The sequence below is a fragment of the Triticum urartu genome, chromosome 3A (genome assembly GCF_056163025.1).
Source record: "Triticum urartu cultivar PI428250 chromosome 3A, HENAU_Tu73, whole genome shotgun sequence".
Taxonomy (NCBI): domain Eukaryota; kingdom Viridiplantae; phylum Streptophyta; class Magnoliopsida; order Poales; family Poaceae; genus Triticum; species Triticum urartu.
In genome coordinates this window covers 140869603-140887313 of record NC_141875.1, presented here as the reverse complement: position 1 = coordinate 140887313, position 17711 = coordinate 140869603, and positions in this window count along the sequence as shown.

Genomic DNA, 17711 nt, shown 5'->3' with positions numbered 1-17711 from the left:
TGGCAATGATGCTATATTCGTTGTTATCGACAAACTCACCAACATGGCTCACTTTCTGCCTATCAAAGAGTCTATCACTGCAGCTCAATTGGCAGAGCTCTATACCTCTCGGATTGTCTCGCTGCACGGTATTCCACAGGTGATCTCTTCAGACCGTGGCAGCATCTTTACCTCAAAGTTTTGGGATTCTTTTCAGAAGGCCATGGGCACCAACATCCGCTTCAGCACAGCTTTCCACCCTCAGACTAGCGGTCAAGTCGAGCGTGTCAATCAGATTCTTGTAGATATGCTCAGGGCTTGTGTGATCTCCTTCGGCATGAAGTGGGAGGATTGTCTTCCATATGCTGAATTCTCCTACAACAACAGTTTTCAAGCAAGTCCGAGAAAGGCCCCATTCGAAATTCTGTATGGCAGGAAGTGCCGTACCCCTCTCAACTGGTCTGAAACCGGTGAGTGTCAGCTTTTGGGTAATGACTTAATCACAGAGGCAGAGGAAATGTGCAAAGTCATTCGCGATAACCTCAAAGTAGCCCAATCGCGCTAGAAGAGCTACTATGATAGTAAGCACCATGATTTGGCTTTCGAGATCGGAGATCATGTTTACCTCCGCGTCTCTCCTATGAAAGGTACTCGTCGCTTTGGTATCAAAGGGAAGCTTGCCCCTAGATATGTGGGACCTTTCAAGATTGTCAGCAAGAGAGGCGATCTCGCCTATCAACTCGAGCTCCTTCAAACTTTGCAAATGTTCATGATGTGTTCCATGTCTCTCAGCTCTGCAAGTGCTTCAAGACTCCTGAACGCACCGTCAACTTCGAGGAAATTGAGCTCCAAGAAGATCTCTCTTATCGTGAGCACCCCATTGCTATTCTTGAAGAGACTGAATGCAAGACTCGCAACAAGTCAATCAAATTCCTCAAAGTCAAGTGGTCACACCATTCCGACTGTGAAGCTACCTGGGAACGCGAGGATCACCTCCGTTCTGAGTACCTGATATTCTTTTAGTCCTAGATCTCAGGACGAGATCCTTTCGTAGTGGTGGAGTGTTGTAACACCCCGGATCTGATTTACCCAATATGTAATCCAACTCTTGCCGTTTCCGGCTCTAAGTTATTTTATTTTTCTCGGGTTCGGGTTTTTGTCTCCGTGTGTTGTTGTTTTGTCATGCATCTCATATCATGTCATCATGTGCATTGCATTTGCATACGTGTTCATCTCATGCATTCGAGCATTTTCCCCGTTGTCCGTTTTGCATTCCGGCGCTTCGTTCTCCTCCGGTGGTCATTTCTACCTTTCTCTCATGTGTGGGGATTAAACATTTCTGGATTGGACTGAGACTTGCCAAGCGGCCTTGGTTTACTACCGGTAGACCGCGTGTCAAGTTTCGTACCATTTGGACTTCGTTTGATGCTCCAATGGTTAACCGAGGGACCGAGAAGGCCTCGTGTGTGTTGCAGCCCAAGACCCCTCCAAGTTGGCCCAAAACCCACCAAAACCTTCTCCATCTTCTAGAGCGTTCGATCATGATCGCGTGGCCAAAAACCGCACCTCATTTGGACTCTCCTAGCTCCCTCTATGCCTATTTAAAGACACCCCCAAAAATCTCCTTCTCCTTTCCCCCAAAAACCCTAGATCCATCTCTACCCGCCGCCGCCGGACAAAACCCGCCGGGCCGGACATTGTCCGACCCGCGCCGTCACCGCCACGCGTCGGATCCTGATTGGGTCGCGCCGCCGCCCCACTTCGCCGTCGCCGCCGGCCCGGGAGGCCCAGGAGGGGCCCCCGAGGCCCGTTGTCTCCCGCCGCCGCCCGGGGCCATCTTCCCCGCTGCCGGCTGCCCCACCGGACTTCCCTCCGCCGCCCGCCACCCTCACCGGCGTGTGCCGCCCTGGCTACCGGTGCCCGCCGCATCGGCCGCCGCGCCCGCGCCGTCTCGCCGCGCCCGCGCCGCCACCCCGCCGCCTCGGCAAGCTCCGGCGGGCGCCGTCCCGTGCTTCCTCCTTCCTCGCCGGCCTCTCTCCGACGAGCTCAAGCTCCATCTCCGGCGAGGACGAACCTCGGGAAGCGTGCCAAACCGGATCCAGATCCAGATCCAAATTGCCCGGTTGACTTTTTTGCCCGAAACCCTAGATATTTTGCCTCTGTTCATCGCATCGTAACTTTGCATCCGTAGCTCCGTTCTGGGCATATAGCATATCAAATTGTTCGTCTCAGAGAGAACATCATTTCATCTCATTGCATCAATTTTCATTGAGTTCATCTTGATGCCCGAAATGCTGTTGGAAAAGTGCTATTTGAGATAATTGTCAGATCTGCTGCTTCAATTAGGTATTTGTCATTTTTGCCATGATTATTGTGTGCATGATATGCCCTTGAGCTCTACATATGTTTTGTTATGTGTTTTGCCATCTTTCCAGAGGTGCAATCCATGTATTTTTGTGATGTGTGTGGTGACCAGCACAAGCTTGCAAAGTGGTGCATTTGTTAATGCTGATTTCAGGGACTTAGCATTTCCACTATGTCCTTGATCTGTTTATTTCAATATGCCATATGTTCTTGTTGTTTCCTAGTGATCTGTGCCTCTTTTGAGGATGATCAGTAAGGATGAGTTGTTAATCTTGTAGTGCTCTATCCATCCATGTCTTTGTTTGCAATTATGGAGCACCCTAGCTTGAGTCAATCGAGCTCTACTTTTGCTATTTCGTGAATCTGGGCAGATTGTCTACTTGTTAGTGATTTTGCCGATGATGTTGTAGTTGATCCGTGCATGCTATGTTATTGTTCTTGCCATGACTAGCTTGTATAATGTGTATTCTTGATGGGTGTATGCTTATATTGTCATGACTTGCTCTGTAGTGAGTGCATCGAGCTCGTAAACATGCCTACTTGATATCTGTTTTTGCATGCTCCAGTTTTCACTAAGTCTGAGAACTGATTATGTTTTTGCCATGTTCACATGCTTGCAAATGTATTTTCTGGTCCCTTTTGGCTCAAGGTCACTAAGGGACTTTTGTTAATCTCTTTTAGTAGGTCCATGCCATGCTTTACTTTGCCATGTTCAGGCCCTGTAGCATATAGTTTTGATGCTCCAAAGAGTGCTATCTGATCTGAAATTCCTGACAAGTGTTAATTTCACTAAGTCTGAAATCTGTTTGCCAAATGCACTTTTGTCATGCTTGTTTGAACCTGTTAATTGATGAATTGGCCGTAGCTCAGTGTTCCTCTTTTGTTAAGCATCATGAATGGATTCCTGCCATGTATTTTGTTGCCATGTTTGTGTGCTGTAGCATGTTCATCTTGTTGCATTTAGATGGTTACTTGCTGTAAATCGCAGACCGGTGCCATATTTGAATTGCTTGCCATTTCCAAACCGTGACTCCGATTCCGGCGTTCTTTATATCGTTTTCAAGCGATTTCATCTCACCTTTCCAGTGGCACACTTGGATTTCAAAGTTGAGGCCAGGTTCATGCATCTCTTGCCAAATCTTGCATATGTATCCCGCATCGCATCCCGCATAGCAAACCATGTTTGCATCATGTTGTTTGAGTTGTGCACGTGGTTGATTGCGTTCCTTTTGCTTGTTTGTCTTGTTTGGGTAGAGCCAGGAGACGAGTTCGCTAACGAGGAGCCCGTTGAGTTTGCTTTCGAGGATCCAGTCAACTCTGACAACGTTGTAGGCAAGATGATCATACCCTCGAAATCACTTCTATCTTTGCTTTGCTAGATGCTCGCTCTTTTGCTATGCCTATGCTACGATGCCTACCACTTGATTATCATGCCTCCCAAATTGCCATGTCAAACCTCTAACCCACCATGTCCTAGCAAACCGTTGTTTGGCTATGTTACCGCTTTGCTCAGCCCCTCTTATAGCGTTGCTAGTTGGAGGTGAAGATTGGAGATTGTTCCGTTTTGGAACATTATTTACTTGTTGGGATATCATTATATTGCCATGTTATCTTAATGCATCTATATACTTGGTAAAGGGTGGAAGGCTTGGCCTCTCGCCTAGTGTTTTGTTCCACTCTTGCCGCCCTAGTTTCCGTCATATCGGTGTTATGTTCCCGGATTTTGCGTTCCTTACACGGTTGGGTTATAATGGGAACCCCTTGATAGTTCGCCTTGAATAAAGCTTCTCCAGCAATGCCCAACCTTGGTTTTACCATTTGCCACCTGGCCTATTTTTCCCTTGGGTTTCCGGAGCCCGAGGGTCATCTTATTTAAACCCCCTGGGCCAGTGCTCCTCTGAGTGTTGGTCCAACCTAGAGCCCCTTGCAGCACCCTCTCGGGGAAACTCGAGGGCTGGTTTTAGTTGTACGGATTGCTTATCCGATTGTGCCCTGAGAACGAGATATGTGCAGCTCCTATCGGGATTTGTCGGCACATTCAAGCGGTGTTGCTGGATTTGTTTTAACTTGTCGAAGTGTCTTGTAGAACCGGGATGCCGAGCCTGATCGGAACGTCTCGGGAGAAGGTATATTCCTTCGTTGACCGTGAGAGCTTGTCATGGGCTAAGTTGGGACTCCCCTGGAGGGATTGAACTTTCGAAAGCCGTGCCCGTGGTTATGGGCAGATGGGAATTTGTTAATGTCCGGTTGTAGATAACTCGAACCTTAACTTAATTAAAATGAATCAACTGTGTGAGTTACCGTGATGGTCTCTTCTCGGCGGAGTCCGGGAAGTGAACACGGTGTTGGAGTAATGCTTGCCGCAGGTTGTTCTCTAGTTACTAGTTCGCGCTTTGCTGTCTCTTCTCTCTCGCTTTTGCGAATAGGTTAGCCACCATACATGCTAGTCGCTTGCTGCAGCTCCACATATTTTACCTTGCCTTTCCTATAAGCTTAAATAGTCTTGATCGCGAGGGTGCGAGATTGCTGAGTCCCTGTGGCTCACAGATTACTATTAAACCAAATGCAGGGCCAGACGACTCCGTTCCAGATGACGCGTTAGAGCTCAAGTGGGAGTTCGACGAGGACTCACGCCGTTACTATGTTTCTTTCCCTGATGATCAGTAGTGGTGCCCAGTCGGGGTGATCGGGACCGTGTCGCATGTTGGGCTGGTCTTTTATTTTGGCACCGTAGTCGGGCCATGAGTGTTTGAATGGTGTAATGTTATTTATGTACTTTGTGTGACGTGGCGAGTGTAAGCCAACTATGTTACTCATCCCATTATTATGTATTACATTGGATGTTGTGATGATTGCCTAACTTGCGACTTTGCTTTCAATGCGGTTGAAGCCCAATGAGAAGAACTACCCCACTCATGACCTCGAGTTGGCGGCAGTTGTGCATGCTCTTTTGACTTGGAGACATCTTTTGCTGGGAAGAAAGGTGGACATTTTCACTGACTACAAGAGTCTCAAGTACATCTTCACTCAGCCTAATCTCAACCTCAGGCAGACTCGATGGGTCAAAATGATTCAAGAGTATAATCCGAGTATCGAGTATACTCCAGGCAAGGCCAATGTGATTGACACCGATCTGGATGACTCTGAGTCTCAATCTGGATACATATTGAAAGTGGGAGCAATTAGCTTGAGTAGCTCCATGTAGAGCATTGTAGACATAGAAATTTGCAAAATACATACGGCTCTGAATGTGGCTGACCCATTGACTAAACTTCTCTCACAAGCAAAACATGATCACTCTTTGGGTGTTAATCACATAGTGATTTGAACTAGATTATTGACTCTAGTTAACCCTTTGGGTATTAGTCACATGGAGATGTGAACTAATCACATAAATATGTGAACTATTGGTGTTAAATCACATGACGATGTAAACTAGATTATTGACTCTAGTGCAAGTGGGAGACTGAATGAAATATGCCCTAGAGGCAATAATAAAGTTGTTATTTATATTTCCTTATATCATGATAAATGGTTATTATTCATGCTAGAATTGTATTTACCAAAAACTTAATACATGTGTGAATACATAGACGAACAGTGTGTCACTAGTATGCCTCTACTTGACTAGCTCGTTAATCAAAGATGGTTAAGTTTCCTAACCATAGACATGACTTGTCATTTGATGAATGGGATCACATCATTAGAGAATGATGTGCTTGACTTGACCCATCCATTAGCTTAGCACTATGATCGTTTAGTTTATTGCTATTGCTTTCCCCATAACTTATACATGTTCCTATGACTATGTGATTATGCAACTTCTGAATATCGGAGGAACACGTAGTGTGCTATCAGACGTCACAACGTAATTGGGTGACTATAAATGTGCTCTACAGGTGTCTCCGATGGTGTTTGTTGAGTTGGGATAGATCGAGATTAGGATTTGTCACTCCAAGTATCGGAGACGTATCTTTGGACCCTCTCGGTAATGCACATCACTATAAGCCTTGCAAGCAATGTGACTAATGAGTTAGTTGTGGGACATTGCATTACAGAACAAGTAAAGAGACTTGCCGGTAACGAGATTGAACTAGGTATTGAGATACCGACGATCGAATCTCGGGCAAGTAACAAACCGATGACAAAGGGAACAACGTATGTTGTTATGCGGTTTGATCGATAAAGATCTTTGTAGAATATGTAGGAACCAATATGAGCATCTAGGTTTCGCTATTGGTTATTGATCGGAAGTGAGTCTCGGTCATGTCTACATAGTTCTCGAACCCATAGGGTCGGCACGCTTAACGTTTGATGACGATCGTTATTATGAGTTTATGTGTTTTGATGTACCGAAGGTAGTTCGGAGTCCCGGATGTGATCACGGAAATGAAAAGGAGTCTCGAAATGGTCGAGAGGTAAAGATCGATATATTGGAAGGCTATGTTTGGAGATCGGAATGGTTCCGGATGAGTTCGGGCATTTACCGGAGTACAGGGGGTTACCGGAACCCCCCCGGGGGGTCAATGGGCCTTATTGGGCCTTAGTGGAAGAGAGGAGGAGGCGGACAGGTGGAGGGTGCACCCCCAAGCCCAATCTGAATTGGGTGGGGGCCGACCCCCTTTCCTTCTCCCTCTCTCCCTCTTCCTTCTTCTCCTACTCCTACTAGGAAGGGGGAAACCTACTCCTACTGGGAGTAGGACTCCCCCCCTTGGGCGTGCCCTATGAGGGCCGGCCCTCCCCTCCTCCACTCCTTTATATACAGGGAGGGGGCAACCCATAGACACACAAGTTGATTATTTAGCCGTTTGCGGTGCCCCCCTCCATAGAATTCCACCTCGGTCATATTGTTGTAGTGCTTAGGCGAAGCACTGCATCGCTAACTTCATCATCACCTTCATCACGCCGTCGTGCTGACAAAACTCTCCCTCGGCCTTAGTTGGATCAAGAGTACGAGGGACGTCACTGAGCTAAACGTGTGCAGATCTCGGAGGTGCCATGCGTTCGGTACTTGATCGGTTGGATCGCAAAGACGTTCGACTACATCAACAGTGTTTCATAACGCTTCCGCTTTCGGTCTATGAGGGTACGTAGACATACTCTCCCCCTCTCATTGCTATGCATCTCCTAGATAGATCTTGCGTGATCATAGGAATTTTTTTTGAAATATTGCGTTCCCCAACACAAACACACCGCAAAAGAGTTACATCATATGGATATCCAAGAGACCATTGTATTGAGAATCAAGAGAGAGAGAGATGAAGCCATCTAGCTACTAACCACAGACCCAAAGGTCTACAAAGAACTACTCACGCATCACCGAAGAGGCACCAATGGAGGTGGTGAACCCCATCCGAGATGGTGTCTAGATTGGATCTGGTGGTTCCGGACTCCGCGGCGGCTGGTTCAATATTTTGTCGACTCCCCTGCGATTTTAGGAATATTGGGGTGTTTATAGAGCAAGGAGGAGGTCCGGGGGGCACCCGAGGTGGGCACAACCCACCAGGGCCCACCTGGGCCTCTTAGTGCGCCTAGGTGGGTTATGCTCCCCTCGCGGCACCCCCGGGCGCAGCCAGGGCCCGTTGTGTTCCTTCTGGCCCATAAAAAATCTACATAAAGTTTTGTGGCATTTGGACTCCGTTTGATATTGATTTTCTGCGATATAAAAAACATGGAAAAAAAGCAACTGGCACTTGGCACTATGTCAATAGGTTAGTACCAAAAAATGATATAAAATGACTACAAAATGATTATAAAACATCCAAGATTGATAATATAACAACATGAAACAATCAAAAATTATAGATACGTTGGAGACGTATCAGCATTCCCAAGCTTTACTCCTACTCGTCCTCGAGTAGGGAAATGATAAAAACAGAAATTTTGATGTCGAATGCTGCCTACATGTCATATCACATTCTTTACTTTATAGCATGGACATTTGGACTTTTATATCGTTCAAAGAAATAGTCTAGTTTTGACATGTTAATTTAAATGCTCAAGCATATCAACAAGCAACTATGTCTTTCAAAATATCAACGCTAAAATAAGCTATCCCTAGCCCATCATGCTCAACCATTGATCCATTCATGAAACACACTCGCATATTAGCTACATCCAATACTCAAGTACGATCATATTGCCTCCTAGTTGGTGCTTTTGTAAGAGAAGATGGAGACTCAAATTCAAAAATAAAATTACATAGTTAAAGAAAGGCCCTTCGTAGTGGGAAGTAGGGATTTGTACAGGTGCCAGAGCTCAAAGCAAAAACTTAGAGATAAAAACATTTTGGGAGGTGTATCCATCCCACCAACGAAAATGATTTAGAGTTCCAACACTTCCCATGCTAGATATATCATAGGCGGTTCCCAAACAGAAAATAAAGTTTATTCCTTTTTCCACCATACTTTCACTTTCCATGGCTAGCCGTATCCACGGTTTCCCTCCATACCAACACTTCCAAGGAATTTTGTTATTTGACAACATAAAGTAAATTCATTTTTCTTCATTTCAGGACTGGCATCCCTAATACCTTTGCCTTACTCTCGTGCAATGACAAGTGAATAAACACTCATCGTGAGAATAACACATTTAGCATGGAAAATATTAGCCACCCCTCACCGCTCCGTGAGCGAAACGGACACACAAAAGAGAAGTTTATTTTTGAAAATTAGAGATGGCACATGCAAATTTGCTTAGAACAGCAAAAGAATACCGCATATAGGTAGATATAGTGGACTCATGTGGCAAAACTGGTTTAAAGGTTTTTGGATGCACAAGTAGTGATCATACTTAGTGCAAAATGAAGGCTAGCAAAACATTGAGAAGTGACCAACCAAGAAACGAATAATATCATAAGTGAGCATTAAGCATAACTAACACCAAATAATGCACCACAACTAGGATATAATTTCATTGCATAACTATTGACTTTCATGGTTGCATAGGGAATCACAAACCTTAACGTCAATATTATTACTAAAGCATAATTACTCATAAAGATGACTCACATATCACATCATAATATCTCAAAACTATTACTAAGAATCAAGTTTATTTTGTCCAATGATCTTCATGAATTTTTTTATTATATCCTTCTTGGATATCTATCTCTTTGGGACTAATTTTCATGTGTTGCTTTTCATAAGCTCAAACAAATATAAGTGAAGATCATGAGCATAGTATTTGTTTCTCTAAAATTAAACTAAGTTAAGAAAGAGAGCATTTCTTCAAAAATACTAAGCACACCGTGCTCAAAAAGATATAAGTGAAGCACTAGAGAAAGTCCATAGCTCATAAAAAATTGAAGTGAAGCATAGATAGCATTCTAACAAGTCATGAAATAATTTTGGCTCTCTCAAATAGGTGTGTCCAGCAAGGGATCAAGACTTAAAACACAAAATAAAACAATCAAAGACTCATATCATACAAGACGCTCCAAGCAAAACACATAGTATGTGACGAATAAAAATATAGTTTCGAGTAAAATACCGATGGTCGTTAGAAGAAAGAGGGGATACCACTCGGGGGCATCCCCAAGCTTAGTAGGTTGATCATTTTTAGATAATATCTTGGGATGCCGAGGCATCCCCAAGCTTAGTCTCTTCTACTCCTTATTCCTTCATCCATCATAAGATAACCCAAAACTTGAAAACTTCAATCACACAAAACTCAACAAAACCTTCGTGAGATCCGTTAGTATAAGAATAATAAATCACTACTATAAGTGTTGTCTCAAACCAATTCATATTTTGTTCTTGCCTTATATATACTGTATTCCAACTTCTCTATGGAAAAAACTCATCAAAGAAAACCATAGAGCCATCAAAATAAGCACAGAACACAAAGAAAACAGAATCTGTCAAAACAGAATAGTCTGTAGCAACCTGACTATTTCGAATACTTATGTAACTCCAAACATTCTGAAAAATTAGGACAACCTGAGAAATTTGTATATCTATCCACTTCAAGTGGAATGGGTATTTTATCGCTCTCTGGTAAAAAATGAGAATTATTTTCGTGAGCGCAAAAGTTTATGTTTTTTCAGCAAGATCAAACAACTATCACCCTAGAAGATCCTAAAGGCTTTACTTGGCACAAACACTAATTAAAACATAAAAAAATAATCATAACAGTAGCATAATTATGCTAACACTCAAAATTGGGAAGCAAAAATAAAAAATAAATTTTATTCATTGGGTTGCCTCCCAACAAGCGCTATAGTTTTACGCCCTTAGCTAGGCATAAAGCAAGGATCTAAGTTTTGTCATCTTTGTCCAACTCATAAATCAAACACTTAGAATCCTTCAAAGATTTAGCATAAAGATTTTTAATAACAACACTTCTAGGAATAAATCCAAAGATTTCATTCTTGCAAAAAGGATCTCTTATCACTTCAACAAAATTCAGGTGAATACCAATCATCTTAAGATATTCTTTATTACCATTACTAGAGGTTGCACCCTTGTTCATGGTAGCTCTACCAATCTTTACGGGAGTTTTTTCGATAGTTTTAGCGGAAGAAAAAGGCGTCCTTAGATTAGTAAAAATTTCTTCTAATTTATCGACCCGGGATGGGCTTTCTTCTATTCTTTCATGAATTATGGTGCCATTTTCCCTTGACAACTTAAGAATATCTCCCGCTTTTGACCCAATATTGGTGGCAAAATTATGCATCTTTTTATCTATAATTTCCATATGATCTTCGGTGAGCATTTTCTATTCAATAGCATCTAGTATTTCCATAACATGCTCAAGAGTCAAAGTTGTTTCATTAATCAAGAGGGGTGGTGAGCCCACTAAATTTTCCATAGCATTAAAGGCATCAAGAGAAGGACACATCAAAAATTTTCCACCGGTAATTGTATTAAGGACGAATATATACCAAGTGGTGATGCCAACATAAAAACAACGAAGAAGAACAACGGTGGATTGCTTACAGGTAGATCTATTTTGAGCATTGCAAATCCTATACCAAGCATCTTTTAAATTTTCTCCTCCCCTTTGTTTAAAGTTGAGAACCTCGTTCTCAGGAGTGCAAGCAATAGAGGAAGAACTATCCATAGTGATAATAACGTCAAACAAGGTTGCACACAAAAAATAGATCCGGCAAGAAAACTGCGAACGGAAAAGAGGGGCGAATAAGACGGCAAATTTTTGTGAAGTGGGGGAGAGGAAAACGAGAGGCAAATGGAAAATAATGTAAATTGTGAAGAGATGAGAATTGTGATTAGGAACCTGGTATATGTTGAAGATCCTCCCCGGCAACGGTGCCAAAAATTGGTGCGCTGACGGGAGACTATCTTGACTTGATCCTCCCCGGCAACGGCGCCAGACATTCCTTTTTATGTCGCTTGAAGCTACGTCGGTATTTCCCCAAAGAGGAAGGGATGATGTAGCACAACAACGATAGCTATTTCCCTCAGATGTGAAACCAAGGTTATCGAACCAGTAGGAGAACCAAGCAACACAACGTAAACAACATCTGCACACAAATAACAACTTCTCGCAACCTGACGTGTTAAAGGGGTTGTCAATCCCTTCCGGGGTACGGCACCTCAAGATAGGCAAACAGACGTGAGGTAAATTTGTAGTAGATTGATAGATCGAATGCCAAATAAATAAATGAGAATAAATTGTAGCAAAGTATTTTTGGGTTTTTTGGTTTAGTACATCTGAAAATAAACGCAAAGGAAAATAGATCGCAAAGGAAAATAATATGAGAAAGAGACCCGGGGGCGTAGGTTTCACTAGTGGCTTCTCTAGAGAAAAATAGCAAATGGTGGGTGAACAAATTACTGTTGGGCAATTTATAGAACTTCAAATACTCATGAAGATATCCAGGCAATGATCATTACATAGGCATCACGTCCAAGATTAGTAGACCGGCTCCTGCCTGCATCTAGTACTATTACTCCACACATCGACCGCTATCCAGCATGCATCTAGTGTATTAAGTTCATGGAGAAATGGAGTAATGCAATAAGAACGATGACATGATGTAGACAAGATCTATCTATGTAGTGATAGACCCCATCGTTTTATCCTTAGTAGCAACGATACATATGTGTCGGTTCCCCTTCTGTCACTGGGATCAAGCACCGTAAGATCTAACCCACTACAAAGCACCTCTTCCCACTGCAAGATAAATAGATCAAGTTGGCCAAACAAAACCCAAATATCGGAGAAAAAATACGAGGCTATAAGCAATCATGCATAAAAGAGATCAAAGAAACTCAAATACTTCCATGAAATAAAAATATAGATCTGATGATAAACTCAAAGTTCATCGATCCCAACAAACACACCGCAAAAGAGTTACGTCATATGGATCTCCAAGAGACCATTGTATTGAGAATCAAGAGAGAGAGAGAGATGAAGCCATCTAGCTACTAACCACAGACCTGACAGTCTACAAAGAACTACTCACGCATCATTGGAGAGGTACCAATGGAGGTGGTGAACCCCATCCGATATGGTGTCTAGCTTGGATCTGGTGGTTCTGGACTCTGCGGCAGCTGGATCAATATTTCGTCGACTCCCTATAGGGTTTTGGGAATATTGGGGTATTTATAGAGCAAAGAGGCGGTTCGGGGGGCACCCGAGGTGGGCACAACCCACCAGGGCACACCTGGGCCTCCTGGCGCGCCCTGGTGGGTTGTGATCCCCTCGGGGCACCCCCAGGCGCAGCCAGGGCCCGTTGTGTTCCTTCTGGCCCATAAAAAATCTCCGTAAAGTTTCATGGCATTTGGACTCCGTTTGATATTAATTTTCTACGATGTAAAAAACATGGAAAAACAACAACTAGCACTGGCACTATGTCAATAGGTTATTACCAAGAAATGATATAAAATGATTATAAAACATCCAAGATTGATAATATAACAGCATGGAACAATCAAAAATTATAGATACGTTGGAGACGTATTAGCCCGCCTGTCGGTGTCAAAACCGGCGGATCTCGGGTAGGGGGTCCCGAACTGTGCGTCTAAGGCGGATGGTAACAGGAGGCAGGGGACACGATGTTTTACCTAGGTTCGGGCCCTCTTGATGGAGGTAAAACCCTATGTCCTTCTTGATTTATTCTTGATGATATGAGTATTACAAGAGTTGATCTACCACGAGATCGGAGAGGCTAAACCCTAGAAGCTAGCCTACGGTCTAATTGTATGTTGTCCTACGGACTAAAACCCTCTGGTTTATATAGACACCGGAGGGGGCTAGGGTTACACAAGGTCGGTTACAAAGGAGGAGATATCCATATCCGTGTTGCCTAGCTTGCCTTCCACGCCAAGTAGAGTCCTATCCGGACATGAGACGAAGTCTTCAATCTTGTATCTTCATAGTCCAACAATCCGGCCAAAGGATATAGTCCGGCTGTCCGGAGACCTCCTAATCCAAGACTCCCTCAGTAGCCCCTGAACTAGGCTTCAATGACGATGAGTCCGGCGCGCAGTGTTGTCTTCGGCATTGCAAGGCGGGTTCCTCCTCCGAATACACTACGGAAGAATTTGAATACAAGGATAGTGTCCGACCCTGCAAAATAAGTTCCACATACCACCGTAGACAGAATAATTTTTCCACAAATCTAATCTGCTGACACGTTTTGGCAACATGACATCATGCCATGGCTCGGTGATTATTCGAACCGTTTTTCTTTAACCAGCCCCGCACATAACGCGAGGCAGTTTCTTGACACGTCTTGTCAAAGCAGAGATCGTATCCCCCTTATTACGGGATTCTCATCAATACGGGCGTGGGTAACCCAACCGCGCCATCAATTACGACGCTTGGGGGATAAGAGAGTTTTACCAGGCTAGTGAGGGCACATAGTTTCGGCCGCCCTTATAAGGGGTTAAGGTTCAACTTTTTATACCCACGCCTTCTTCCTCCTTGCTCATCCATTCTTGCGCACTCGAGCTCCAACGCCCAAGTCCACATCCTTCTCCTCAACCTTCTCCAAACATGTCCGGAGCAGGAGGCAAGTGGATGTCCTCCTCCGTCATGGAGGGCCACATCAAAAAGCTACACGGAGCCGGATACTTAGTCGCGAATATCGTGCATGGGCTGCCCGCTGCGGGGTAGATCGTCCCTACCCCGGAACCTCACGAGAGGGTAGTTTTCCTCCACCACTTCCTCCGCAGACTGGGGTTTCCCGTCCATCCATTCGTCTACGGTCTCATGTTCTACATCTAGCCCCGAACTTCATCCTCAACATTTCGGCGTTCATCGTCGTGTGTGAGGCTTTCCTCCGCATTCGGCCCCACTTCGGCCTGTGGCTGAAGACCTTCAATATCAAGCCGAAGGTGGTGGGAGGCCAACAAGCGGAATGCGGCGGAGCCATGGTGGGCAAGATGCCCAATGTTATATGGCTTGAAGGCTCCTTTGTGGAGACCATAAAGGGGTGGCAATCGGCGTGGTTCTACATCACCGAGCCACGCAACACCAACTGGGTGTTGGCCCCCGAGTTTCTATCCGGAATCCCCACGCGGCTCACCTCCTGGAAAGAGAAGGGCCTATCCTGGGGTTCATCGGTGGAGCTGGACGGACTCCAAAAATGTATCCGGAATATGGCAAGCAAGAAGCTCAAGCTTGTCAACATAGTCCAGGTCATGCTCTTCCGCCGGATCCTCCCGTGTCAACAACGGGATTTCAACTTGTGGGAGTTCGACCCGGCCCAGCACCAGACACTGAGCGAGCTCTTCGACACGACTCACAAAGACGTCTGGAGGGTGTTGTTCAAGGGTGCCGAGGTCGCTCCCTCTCTCACCGAGGACCGCGGGCTAAGCGCGAAGCGCCCTGCAAATCCAGTAAGTTTTTTACATCTGGTAGGATTTTTACTTCCCATAGCTTAACCACACGCGGGGTCTGAGCTCCCATGCCTTTGACAGGACTGGGTGGGGGCATCGGAGAAGATCGACTGTCCGGCCCCTCTGCCCGAAGACACCGCGGACGCTCTCCTGACGGAGATGCTAACTCCGGCTCCATACAAGGTGCCGGAGAAGACCAAGAAGAAGACCAAGGGAACCCGAAAGAGTTCCCGGTGCCAGGTGATATCGGGCTCATCGTCCGATGACTCCGCGACGCACTCCTCCCCCGAAGACGAGGAGGAAGATGAAGATGCTCCCCCTTCAGCCGGGGGAGACAAGAAAATGAAGGCCGCCCCAAATCGGGGGGGGGGGGGGGAAGGGTCCAAGAAGGGAAGGACTCTCCTTCCGGACTGCTCCACCACCGCCGCCGAAGATGAAGACGAGTGGCTGCTCAGGGCCAAGCCCCTGGCGAAGTCGTAAGTATTCAGATACCAGAGTAACTCATAGCATACCTTTGACGCACTGCTTCTCCTAACATCGAATATGATTATGCAGACCGCCCCAAGCCCGTATCGACGTATCTTCGTCGGGCGGCTCCTTGGACTCGTCGGATATGGATAGCGACCCACTTCCGACCGCCACCTCCCCTTGCCCTACGGAAAATGCCAAGGTACTATCTTGAGAGGCACCGAGTCGAGGGGAGACAGTCCCAAAGGCGCCTCAAGGCGACCTTCCGGACTCCGGGAGCAGAGGAGGTAAGGCTCCCGAGGGCTCCGAGTTCGGCCTTCAGCCGAACACTGCGCCGGAACCCCCGGTGGTTCCGGACTCGGGCAGGCGGCCTCCTTCCAAAAGGGGCAAGACGCCCGTGCCGGTGACCTCTGTCCATCCAGAGGCACCAGACAATCTGCTGGGAGCGCTTCGCAGCACTTCCATCGACGAAGAGCACCACACTATTATGAGTGCGGTGATCCAGAAGGTTCAGTCCGCCAAGAGCGGATTGACTGAAGCCTGTGCCAGCCTTCTAACAGGCTTTGAGGTAAGTATTTGAAATATAGGAAAAATATTACCGCATAGACATTAGCCCCCGATGCTCTGTTTGGTGTTCAAAAAGAAAAGTCGGATAGAGTATCAACTAATATCTGCATGAGTCTAATATAAGTATGTCTATATGCATATGCAGGCTTCACTGTTGGCCTCTGCTGCACTGGCTGCGGAGGTCGCCGTACTGAAGCAGGACCTCGAAGGGTCCAAGAAAGAGCTCGGCCTTGCCAAGAGGCAGCTCAAGGAGAACAAAGGTAAGTAATACCTAGTCTGTAGGTATGTATATATATAAAAGGGATGCGATTGCAAAATGACAGGATCATCTTTAATCTACCAGGAGCCACGACCGAAGTGGCAACCCTGAAGCAAGCACTATCCAAGGCCGAAAACAAAGCGGCCCAGGAGCGCACCGAGCGGGAAAAACAAGAGGCATGGGTGGGCGAGGTGCAGCAAGAGATCCACGCTCTCGTGACGAAGCACGAGGCGTTCGAGCTTGACTTGAAGACGCGAGAGTCCGGGCTTGCCGCGGCCCTTGAGAGTGCAAAGAGTGCCAAGGCTGAAGCCCAAAAGGCTCTCCAGAAGATTGATGCGATGAAGAAGATAGCGGCGGGTAAGGCATTCTATATGCAAAGCAAGCATGTGAAAGTAAATTACTTGTTACTTACCCGAATCCGGAGCTCTCCAGGAGCATTCGCAGATTTGCCCTGCAACGTGTCCGATGCCGCACATTTTTACCAGGCCGAGGAGGGAAGCTCGACGGAGAAGCTGTTCTGGTCTCAGTATACTGAGACCGAACACCCGATGCCTCTGAGGGACCAGCTGAAGCAACTGGTCGAGCTGCACAAGGCGGCCGAATAGGCCATGAAGGGCTTTATAGTCCGGATGTGGCCTGGTGACGCCCTTCCAAACAGCTACTTCGGCCTGGTGAGGCGGCTTGTGGATGCCTGCCCACGGCTGGAAGTCATCAAGCGGTCCGTCTGCATCGAAGGTGCACGCCGGGCTTTCGCCCGTGCGAAGGTGCACTAGGCCAAGATGGACGTCGTGAAGCTGGTGAAGGAAGGGCCGCCGCAGGGCAAGGAGCATCGCCACCCCGAGATGTACTATGAGGGTGTCCTGAAGGGTGCCCGTCTTGTAGCAGACGAGTGTGTGAAAGATGTAATATTTGAGTAAACTTTCTCGTGTAATCATGTATTATGAAAACTTGTTCATATGCGCTATGCAACGCTTGTTTGAATTTAAAATATTTCCTTCTGTTCAGCTGTTTATCAAATCTGAGAGATGGCTAGTCGTCGGCTTCTGCCCCCACGCCACGAGTGCTGGGGTGTTCGGGATATACCTGAGCACTCTTGTTCCCATTGTTGGGTCCTTCGAGAGAGGTGCTCAGCACAACGAACAAGGCAATCGGACTATAATGCGTTATCACTCTCACTTAGCCATAGAATTCTATAATTTTAAATTTCGGCGAAGCCCCTAGTATTCGGAAGGCCGAATTCGGGGCGCGATACACGCCTTAAGCCG